This window comes from Microchirus variegatus (genome assembly GCF_963457635.1).
Source record: "Microchirus variegatus genome assembly, chromosome: 6".
Taxonomy (NCBI): Eukaryota; Metazoa; Chordata; class Actinopteri; order Pleuronectiformes; family Soleidae; genus Microchirus; species Microchirus variegatus.
Window position 1 is genome coordinate 20994588 of NC_139807.1, and position 8847 is coordinate 21003434.

The window sequence follows — 8847 nt, forward strand, 5'->3', positions numbered from 1 at the left end:
GAGTTATATGATCACGTCGTCTGGTTCCAGTCAGTATCCGTGCTGCTGCGTTCTGGACCAGTTGAAGGCTTCTCAAGGACTTACTAGGACATCCAGACACTAAGGAGTTACAGTAATCCAGCCTAGAGGTTATAAAGGCGTGGATAAGTTTCTCAGAGTCTTGTCTTGATATAATGTTTCTAATTGTCTTGATGTTGCGAAGGTGGAAGAAGGCTGTTCTACATATATGCTTAATGTGTTCATCCAGTGATAAATCCTGGTCAAACAGGACTCCTAGGTTCCTTACTGTAGTGCAAGGGACTGAAGTGTTACTGCCTAGGTTTAGAGCTCCACTTGAAAATGCTGTTCTTATTTCTTTTGGCCCAAGGACCATGACCTCAGTTTTTTCTGTGTTAAGCATCAGAAAGTTACGAGTCATCCACGTCTGTATGTCTATGAGACAATCCTGGAGTTTAATAGATGGGTTTGGGTCGTCCGGTCATAAAGATACATATAGCTGGGTGTCGTCTGCATAACAATGAAAATCTATGTTGTGTTTCCTGATGATGTTGCCTAATGGCAGTATGTACAGGGTAAAAAGAATAGCTCTGAGCACAGAACCCTGAGGGACTCCGTAGTTGACCTTAGTGAATATGGAGAATTCCTCGTTTACACTAACAAACTGAAATCTGTCCGATAAATAGGACTTGAACCAGACAAGTGCAGATCCTCTAATCCCAATATCTTGTTTTAGTCTATGTAGCAGGATCTCATGATCTATGGTATCAAATGCTGCACTGAGATCCAGCAGGACCAGTATAGAAGCCAGTCCTTTTTCAGAGGCCATAAGAATATCATCTTTTACTCTAAGTAGTGCAATCTCTGTACTATGGTGAGTTCTAAACCCAGACTGCTATGTAGCAGGATCTCATGATCTATGGTATCAAATGCTGCACTGAGATCCAGCAGGACCAGTATAGAAGCCAGTCCTTTTTCAGAGGCCATAAGAATATCATCTTTTACTCTAAGTAGTGCAATCTCTGTACTATGGTGAGTTCTAAACCCAGACTGGAACTTTTCAAATACATTATTGCTACACAGGTGATCACACAACTGGATGGCTACAGCTTTTATAAAATCTTTGAAATAAAAGGGAGGTTCGAGATCGGTCTATAGTTACTCAGAATGCTACTGTCGAGAGAAGGCTTTTTAAGTAATGGCTCAATTACTGCCATCTTAAAGGCCTTTGGGACACAGCCGCTCAGTAAAGACATATTTATTTGATCTAGTAAAATATTACCAACTTGTGGTAGAGCTTCTCTAAGGAGTCTAGCTGGTATAGGGTCCAACTGACATGTAGTAAGTCTAGAGGAGGAGACCAGTGAGGTCAGCTCCGGGAGGTGTAAAGGAATAAAATGATTCAGTAAAGCTGGAGCCGTGATTAAGTCTAGGCTCGTTGTACTAAACTGGTTGTTAATTCTATCTCTGATCGTTTCTATCTTATCATTAAAAAATGTCTTTACTACTCAGCGATCGAGGGATCGATGGATTCGTTGCATCGTGGTTTTGTGAGATGATGTCTTACTATTCCATTATTCACATGGTTTACATATTAAAGCAATGATTAACAATGGTTCGATCATTAAATGCAAGACTACGAAAATGGTCTTCTAACTTGTGAGGGAAAAATAGCCATGATATCTTATATAGTTTCACGCATTGAGAGTCACATTCACACTTTTGTCACATACTCCCGCCACACATTGTATTTCTCACGGTGAATAACATATATATATGTAGGAAACTTTTGTCATACATATATGATTGCCTTATTTACACCTGAGCAGTGCTTACGTTAGCAGATACGCCATCTAGTGGCCAAAAGGAGGAACCACACCTCCCTATATGTACTATCCCTAAAAAAACCTGGACTTACTGGCCTCTTAACATTTGCAATGAAATAACTTGCATAGTCGATTTTAGTCAGGGAGCTACTTGTACTTTTTATATATTTATAATAGTAACTGATAGCTAATAGTTATTTCCGCAGAGTGTGGAGCATCACCAAAGAGTAGTATGTGCATCTATCCATCTATCTATCTATCTATCGTTTCCATCTGTGGAACTGTTTGTTAGTCTGCCTGTTTGTCTGTATCTCCTTGTTTGTTTCTTTGTCTGTATCTGTCTGTCTAGCAATGGACAACAGGTATACCCTTGACCCCCAGAATCCCCAATACAAAGAGGGGAGGCGCAGGGCTGTTGAACTGAAGCATGACCAGATGCTCGCTGAAGCCAGCGTTAGTGTTTACTTCATACTTTACTTGACCATGCATGTGGATGACACATTTTATACCTGATTGAATGTGTGTAGAAGTATGAGTGCAAAAGACTATATACTGTTTTATGAAACAAGTCAGTTAAGTATGTAACATCCAAGCATGTTCTGTGGCATGGTTAGAAATTATGAGAATGGTCCAGATGATGCTGACTTTGTATCAGCAGTGAATAATATCTGCTCTTAGATCTATGGAGAAGACTTCAGGAAACAAATGAAGAAATTGAGGCCACATGCAGACCTTTCATGACTGCATTAGTGAAATATGTATGCAAAACATTAGAGAGCAAGTTTGCCAATATAACTGTCATTAACTACAGGTGGGGATATTATGGTAAGGGTCAGATACTGTATAAATCCCTCAATTCAGTAGATGTTGGGGTTTTCTTTGATTTGTCACCTGTTTGAGTTTCTAGTACCTTTAACCACATCAGTTTGACCAGACTTTTATCAACACATAGAAAGCAGCTGAGATTAGGAAACGGGCATGCTGTGGGAGAGACTCTCCATCAACATCTAAGAGGACAAGGCAAGGACAAGGCAAGCCCAGGGAGAGGCGTGGTGGTCGACGCAGAGCCTCAGCGACAGGTTGTTTGTGCAAATTGTTGATGTATTGAAAAGCAGATAACTTTAGATAATTTTTTCAGTGGCATTGCAGTAAATGACATTACCACATCACAGTTTCATGTGAATATAGTGTGTCTGATTTTATCCATTGTTAATTAATATGTAGGTAGAAAAAACATGATTGCAGTCCTAATTATATGTGCTTATTTGCAGTTGCACAGCCTCAAACTGAGTGCTCCCTGTCATCCAGTGTGGAAGATCATCCTGCTTTACCCTCAGGAAGTCCTCTGGCAAAATTTGGTAAATCACAGTAATGAATGAATGAATTTAACTTTAAGGGCTCTAATTTTGTGGTGCCTGCGCCTGGTCTACGGGATTAGAGCCCTAAATGTAATCTTCAAATCTCCATGTATAATAGAATTTAAGATAGACACTGACACAAACCTTAAATTCTAAAGACAATATATTACATACAAAGAAGACTAATGATTAGAGCCAGTTCCATAGTGATGAAAATATATGTCTATGCGATCTGTTGAATAATTGTTTTAATTGTTGTTATCTAAATCATCTTTTATAACTAAAGTTTATATTTTCTTGACAGAAAAAAATATGGAGAAGCTCTCTGCTCTTTTGGCATCATGTCATTCTGATGCGCCTCAAAGCTCAGCATCATCCTGGTCTTTCCTTCAGCAGAAAGCCTCAGAGCGCTGGAAAGAGTCAAGACCATACAACCTCCAGTGCCTCATAGAGAAAGAGGCTGTTGGTCGTCCCTTGTGTTGCCTCTGCAATGAGCGTGCTGTCATCCGGTTGGTATTCTTAAATACTAAAGATTTTCCATTATGGGCTTTTTTAGAATTAGTGGCCAGTGTGTAATTAGGGTTTCTTTTGGGCCAGTATAAAACATTTCAGAAGCATCCCACAGGAATGTCTAAAAATGATTTAGGACCGCCTGTGCCCAACTGCTGAACCCTGAGAGACATATCCCAAATAAATAAAGCTTTGTATTTCACCTAATTCAAAATATCTTGACTTTATAGTACCTGTCACTATTCCCATAAAATCATTTTTATAATAATTTTGCCTTTCCCTCCAAGGTGCAGAGATTGTCTTCCCGAGGAGTGGTTCTGTGGTGAATGTGATGTACTGCATCACAAGAAGCAGCCACTCCACAACAGGGAATCCATCATTGATGGGTTTTTTAAAGCGGAACTAGACCGGAAGTTCATATTATCGCTGATTTTTTTGGTGTGTATCTGCGTCATTACCTTGTTTATGAAGCCTGACAGTTCGAAACAAACAGTTCAGCCATTGCTGAGAACGTTGTGTTTTATTGTAATCTCGGGGCTCAACGAGATCACTGAAAATCCCGTTATAGTTACGTAAACAGCGGTTCTCCTGAACAACCGATCGTCCTCCTCCGGGCGGTAGTCCGGGCACATCCGGTTGCGTACATTGAACCGCAGAAGAAGAATAACGTCCGTTGTGGAGGTGTTTCACGAGCAACAGTGTCTTCTGACTCTGGGTCTGACTCCGGTTTAAAGTCATAAAGGGACTGCGGCGGGGAGTCGTGACGAAGCTATTTTTAAACACTGTTAAAACAATGTTTTGATAATGAGGAGCAGTGCATCCACCGCTCCAGAGAGGGAGCTGCGCTTCTGAGAGCTGACGTGATAGATTACGTCACTTCCAGATACCTGGCCAATCACAACACAGGTGGGAAGGCTCTACGCTGGCTGGCCAATCACAACACACTCTGTCTTCTCGGGCAAGATTTATGGCTGAAATAGCGCGACTGACAAGCGCTTCGAAAAGGACAGATTTCAATCGGCTCGTTTACATCAACTAGAAGGATTTTGACCATAAAAACAACTTAATATATGTAAGTAGACCTCCATAACTCACATATATGTGCAACAGGACCACCCTATGTGACCTTTAAAACTATTCCTCTAACTACATACATCAGGAAACAGGAGGATGGTTATTGCACCCATGAGCAATGCATGTCTTTATGTAAGTTCATTTTTTTTCTAGCTTGTTACAAATAATGTAATGGAGTGGTTTCTTGTTTTTGTCAGCATGAATTTTGCCAGCTGTGAAGGCACCATGCAGTTCTTGTGATGGCACAAATGTCATAATTTCACCAGGGAAACCAGTGATTTTAATTACCATCAATGGTAAGAACAATTCACTACACTACACATATCATATGTATTAAGTATGTGGTTGGTATGTATTTATGCTGTTGTTTATTTGCATTATTTTCCAAGGGCGTTATGACTTGCATCAGCCATTATATTTGTGTGCAACATGCCAGAGGCAGTGGACTCCTGAATTGAAGGACCTCATTAGGAGCGGATATTGGCCGGCCTCTCTCAACGTGTCTACCTTGTACACGTTGGACCTTATGAGCTCCTTTCAGGAACTGAAAGTCATTTCTCCTGGTTTTGCCAGACAGGCCTTCACTAAGTTGCTGGAGCATCGCACAAAGTCTGGAGGAAGAGTAAGTTTATTTTTTCTTCACCATATTAAAAAAAACTATTTACATAAGCAGACAACATCACAAACATGTAGAATTCTCTGTAACTTCTAGTCTGGACATATCATATCGCAGTTTCTTTGAGTTTTCATACTCTTCCTTTGAGGAAAACCAACTCTCCTGTGACGTCGAATTCACCTGCCCAGCCTGCACACCTGAAATGTTGGCTGTTTCTGCAGATGGAAACAAGAAGTTGTATCGCTTTGGCCCAAGTGGAAGGTGCTATTTTTTCCCAGTGTTATTTATTGAGTAATTTATATTTCTATGTGATTAATGGATCTGTCTATTTTTCTTTCTTCTTCAGCTCTGATGACCCTGCCTTTTTTGAGGGTCTCTTTGTGGCAAAAGACAGTGAAGTGTCCACATTTATTGAGACGAATAGCCAAAATAGCTGTATTACTGAAAAATTACTGAAATTAACTTAAGATAAGGGCCCACGGTTGGTGTAGTGGTTAGCACTCTTGCCTTTGCAGCAAGAAGACCCGGGTTCCTGGGTTCGAGCCCCGTTTGGAACAACTTCGGAACAAGGGCCTTTCTGCAAGGAGTTTGCATGTTCTCCCTGTGTGTGCGTGAGTTTTCTCCGGCTTCCTCTCACAGTCCAAAAACATGCGATATGGGGATTAGGTGAATTGGTCACTCTAAATTGACCGTAGGTGTGAGTGTGTGAGTGAATGGTTGTTTGTCTCTATATGTGGCCCTGCGATGGACTGGCGAACTGTCCAGGGTGTACCCCGCCTATCGCCCAATGTCTGCTGAGATAGGCACAGCACCCCCCGTGACCCTCTGGTGGAGGAAAAAGTGGTAGATAATGGATGGATGGAACTTAAGATAAACATTTGCCTATATAGCAGATTGCATTTACATTATTTAGGTTTTTTTTTTTGTATGTCATAGACACATGGAAAAGGGAAATGTGGGGCCTCCCATTGGACAGCGGCAAGGGAGACTTCAAAGAGGGCTTCCAAATTTGGATGAAGAGGGGATGGAGGTTGCTGTATGTCGCCATGGCTTCCTTTTGAAAGCCCTTAATATGTACAGGGGGGAGATTTTTGCTTACCCCCTGTACCTTCAAAAAGAGCTGACACCGGCCAAGCCTCAATTCCATGGATGTGGCTTGCAAATATTGACCCTATTTGGAGAAAGCTGCCAGTGTCCTTCCTGACCTCCAAGAGCTCACAAAAATGAAGCCGTTCCTCAGTATAATGCATGCAAGAGCTCATGCAACTAAGTGTGAGGTATTTTTAACATTCTAACACTAACCCTTTACATATGTACATTTTTACTGTTTACAAGCACATTTATAACATACAATTCAATTCTATGTATATGTCATGTAGCCTTTTGCATTAACATTACATCCCCCTTTACCTACTTATAGATCAAATGGAGTGGTAGGAACCAGGAAGGAGCAGGGACAACTGCTGGTGAGGAGGTGGAGCAAGTCAACAGCTACCTATCTCGTTGTGCCCTGACGAGAAAATATATGTCGAAAGCAGGTGATAAATCTGTTTGCCATCATTTTTGCACCCTTTTTTTTAGATTGTATTTCATAAACCCATTATTTGTTTTCAACAGCACGTGTGGACATGCTCACATTGCATGCATTGGGGTGGAACCACAAAAAGAGGGCATCTCTACACCAAGCGCTTTCCACTAGATATGTAAAGGTAAGCCAGTATTTGTATTACTGTGTCATTTGTTGATACATTTGTTGTTAACTTGGCTTGTTAATCCTAAAGGGCTTTAACCTGATTATTGCATAACACTGTTTATCAGACATGTCAAAGACTCCTGGACGAGACTGCAAGGCTCGCTGAGCTAAAAACAGAGCTACATTGCTCAGATGAAATGGCCTCACAGTGGATCTCTGAGGTGACTGAATGGGCAGCTGGCGGTAAGCAAGACCAGATAACAGAAATCAGCAGTGTACACAGCATGTTTTACAACCAAGTTGTATTAAATTGTGATATTGATTTTACTTTTATGTCTATAAAGACACCAAATACCAGTGAAGGCACACAGACTGAACTGCAGCAGTCCATTGTGGGACTCTACCTTAGTGTCAGGCAACGGAAGCAATCCCTCTACCGTCAGAATGGTATATCAATAAAATAAGTTCATAAAATCAATCAATTGTATTTCATAATGTTAACATTCCTCCAACAAATGCATGTACTTGCAATTCATGAATTATAACTGTCCATTATTTAAACTGCCATTTAGATTATGATAATCTAGATTGTGTTCTTGTTTTTAATGTCTCCTTAGACAGCAACAAGCTTCGCCACCGCCTTCGAAGGAAGCTGGGAGAAGAGAAAAAACTTCTTCTTCAGGAGATAGAGAAGTACAATGATTCGGTACCAGACTCTGCAACAATTGATGTGGCTGTTGTGGAGACTTCATTTACAGGAGAGAGCACTGTGTCCCCTCTGTGGCCATGGGATGTTCATGGCAGTGGTATGTCACTTTTGTCAAGCTTCATAAGAATTGATTTTGAGTTCTTCTACTTAGAGTATAACTAAATCATGGTAATAACATATGAAATGTTTTAATTTTCATTAGGTTTTTGTTTGTATTTCAATTTGACTGTTATTGTGTTCAGCAAACATCACAATCAAAAAGAGAATGCATGACCAAGTGATGCTAACATTGCGACTCCAAGAGGAAAAGAGCCTTTTGGTTCTGGAGCTGGTGCAGCGTTGTAAATGGTTGCAGAAGCAGGCAGAGGAGCTGAAGGACAAGGTGGCTGAGAATGGTAAGCTCAAACAAAAAAAATTATTACTTAAGCCTGGCTTTAAAAATTAAAAGAAGTAAGCCGAAGTCACATAAGACAGAAATCTTAAAGGTTCTATGATGTCATCTCTTGTGTGCTTTCAAATGTAGACCAGGGCAACGACAGACTTTTTTGTCTCTTTATAAAAAATCATTCTGAGGTGTCGGAGCAGTTGAAAGTGGTCCTGCAACAGTACAAGACTGCTTTAGGTCCTGAGGCCTCTGTCCATCTGCATGTAGAGGAGGAGGATCAAAGTGCCATCAGCAGTCCAGACAGCAGTGAGGATGAAGAGGGACTCACAATTTAGGAAGTTGACTCATGTATGTACTATATACTAGAGTTTATTTTGCAAACCTATACCTGTAATTCTTTATCCACAAGGATTCGTATTTCTGTATTTCTTAATGATGTATACAGCATCTTTATCGTAGACTTCACCTTCTCTTACCAAATATATTATTTTCCAAGATTGATGCTGCACAGCGGACTTTGGTGAAGGACACGGACTTGGCCTATATCTGCATTTCACTATATTGCTGAGTTGTACATACAACATTAACAGGTTCAAGGCTACCTTCAGTCCAACCTTTATAATACTCTATAAAACAGGCCCTGCATCCTCCATAGTAGAGCTGATGCATGTATAGTTGT